Here is a 3415-nt window from a genome sequence, read left to right on the forward strand (position 1 = left end):
GAACAGATTGTTTGCTTATAATTATATGCAGATAATACACATAAAATTCACTTTGAAAAAAGAAAGAAAGAAAGAGAAAGAAAGAGAAAGAAAGAAAGAAAGAAAGAAAGAAAGAAAGAAAGAAAGAAAGAAGAAAGAACCTGTGCTTTTAGAATAGTAGCCAGGTTTCTGACCTCCCGCCCTGACTAAATAAAGGATTTGGAGAGAGTGAATAATGTCAGTTGAAAAACATTGGCAAGAACCTATGTAGTGGTTCCCGACCTTTTAAAATCCATATCCACAGTACTAAACATGTACTTTATTTTTTTTTTTTTTAAAGATTTTATTTATTTGACAGAGATAGAGACAGCCAGCGAGAGAGGGAACACAAGCAGGGGGAGTGGGAGAGGAAGAAGCAGGCTCACAGCAGAGCAGCCTGATGTGGGGCTCGATCCCATAACGCCAGGATCACGCCCTGAGCCGAAGGCAGACGCCCAACCGTTGTGCCACCCAGGCGCCCCTAAACATGTACTTTAATCATGATTTCCAAATCTCACCTCAATCCTCTGTGAAGTGAAAGAAAAAGTCCCAGATCCTGGGATGTATCATAGTCACTTATTTTTCAGGTGCTCTGAGAGCGCTTTATTCCCAGAGGCTGCTACTAGAAAGATTCCTGGGAGGTGGGGGGCAGGCAAAGCCCCTTGCTCAGAACCCCACAAGGACTGAGCCAGACCTGGAGCCAGTTCTGTCGTCTACTGTTATTGCCACATGCCCGGAGGAATGAGGCCCTGGATGGGCTTCTGTTGATGCAGCTGTAAGTTGTACCTCGTGTGTAGAAAACATATCTTTGGAGGCGCCTGGGTGGCACAGTCGTTAAGCGTCTACCTTCGGCTCAGGGTGTCATCCCGGCGTTCTGGGATCGAGCCCCACATGGGGCTCCTCTGCCCGGGAGCCTGCTTCTTCTTCTCACACTCCCCCTGCTGCACGCCGTCTCTAACTGGCTGTCTCTCTGTCAAATAAATAAATAAAATCTTTTTTTTTTTTAAGATTTTATTTATTTATTTATTTGACGGAGATAGAGACAGCCAGTGAGATAGGGAACACAAGCAGGGAGAGTGGGAGAGGAAGAAGCAGGCTCATAGCGGAGGAGCCTGATGTGGGGCTCGATCCCAGAACACCGGGATCACGCCCTGAGCCGAAGGCAGACGCTTAACCACTGTGCCACCCAGGCGCCCCAAATAAATAAAATCTTAAAAAAAAAAGAAAAGAAAAAAGAAAACGTACCTTCATTCACATCTCGCTGGGCCAAGGCTCTACCGAATGGCTATTCACAGCACAAGTTAGGAGGTGTGTGCCATTTTTGCAAGCAACAACTAGAATTTTCCATGCCTACTTAGAACTTAAAAGTAAATGAATGGAATCTCCAAACAATTAAAACTGCACAAACAAACAATGAAAGGAAAGGAGAGAGGAGGTTGTCTTTCTCATATGCCAGAGGACGGTGATGTCGACTTCAAATCCCTGCTTCGTTCTGGTCCAAGGCCATTAGAACAAAGTTCTGGGAAGGAGCACAAAGAGACTAAAGAAACAGACTCTTAACGAGCTCACACAATGACTGGCCGTCCTTGCTGCCTGAAGCATCACACCTGATTGAAGGGCCCGCGATCTCTGCCCCCCCCTGCCAACCCTGGGGAGCTGAGATTGATGTGCAGAGTGGGAACACGAACCCGGGCTTCACAAGCGGTTTGAGGTCGAGTCAGAATTTGTTTCTGTCCTGCCTTTCAAAGCGTTGTTTTTATATGAACCATCCATATTAATGACTCAGCTATTGCTGGTCTGGGGAAGTGGGGGGCGGGATCTTTGCGGAGATTCAGAATGGACAGTTCATTAGAAACGAGGGAGGTTGGGGCTTTTCCTAAAAGCATTGACTAGAACTGGAATTCTGTTTAACCGGCTACCGGGATACTCTATCTCCACCCATCAAATCCCACCCCTTGTGCTGCTGGTGGCCTTAACTAGAATAAGTAATGCATGTGTAAAGCCCAACAGGGAGTCTATTCAGAGTTACCGCCACCCATTTCCAAAGCCCAGGCCAATGTAAAGTAACCCAAGACTCCACTTCTCTTCGGGAGGCTACCGAACATCCTCCGAGGCAACGGAATCATGGGAGCTGTGCAAATAAGATTTTAATGCAATGCTATTTCCAGACATGGTGAACGCATTTGCAATGAATTGAGTAGTTATTCTGTGACACGTAAATGAAGCATAGTTCTTGGATGTACTCATGATGATAACAGCTCATTAATGGCTTTCCTTTGTAAAACATTTATAGTTTACAAAACAGCTTCACATGAAGCATCTCTTTTATCTTCAAAAACGGTATGGCGGGTAGGATGCACACCATTATTTACATTAAGTGAGGAAGGAAGCTGAGAGCTGGAGGTTAAGAGGCTTATCTGGAGTAATAGAGCTAATTGATGTTGGATATAAGATTAGAACAAAGATCCCAGGTCCAGTGCTTTTTCCAATCCATCCCACTGTCTCTACAAAACAAACAAACAAATAAAGTCTTCCTGTTTCTTGAAAGCTTAGAAACTTACAAATTGTTTAGTACTTATTATTTTGTTTGATGGAAATGAAACACAGCTAATGTTTGTTGACCCATTTCAAAGTTGAGTCATCGTGTTGACTATCAAGTGCTCAACATAATTTTTCTCATTTATGAGGTAGGTATTATTGTCCCCATTGCTATAGATGAGGAAACTGAGCACAGAGAGGTTTCTGTAATTTGTCCAAATCACGCAGCTAGTAAGCAGAGGAGCAAGGATCTGGAAACAGTCAGCGTGACTCCAGCACCTTTACTACAGTGCTGTGCAGGCTCCTACCCTCACATGCCTGTGGTGAGGGAGGCAGTCCGTGACTTCTTCAACTGATGATCGAAGAACCATAGGTCCAGACGCCAGTATATGGAACTACCCACGTTGCCGAGATGTTTCACATTGTCTGAGTCCTTGTTGACTGCTACAGCTGAGGGGCAAAGTTGGAACCAATAGACATAACTAAAAGCCAATAGGTATAAACCAAATAACCAACTGAAACCAATCACTCTGCTCTTAGATTTGGTTCTTCACCTGCCACTCTCCCACCTTATGAGAGCCCTCCTTTCCCATCAGCTAATTTTTTCTTCACAATGGCACCACTTTGCCTCTTATTTCTGATCCTAAAAGCCCCCTTTTCTCTCAGTTCCCATATCCAGTCAATTATCAGGGATTCCTATTTCCTGGTTGTATATGCATCTAGACCTTGCTTTTCCCCTCTTCTGTCCTACTGCCACTACCATAGTCAGGTTGAATGACCAGACATTGGCCTCTCCACTTTCAGACACTTTTCACAGCAGACTCCAAACTGTCCCCAACCATCCTAAGAGCACAGCTGT

This window comes from Ursus maritimus, unplaced genomic scaffold (genome assembly GCF_017311325.1).
Source record: "Ursus maritimus isolate PB19 unplaced genomic scaffold, ASM1731132v1 scaffold_28, whole genome shotgun sequence".
Classification (NCBI taxonomy): Eukaryota; Metazoa; Chordata; class Mammalia; order Carnivora; family Ursidae; genus Ursus; species Ursus maritimus.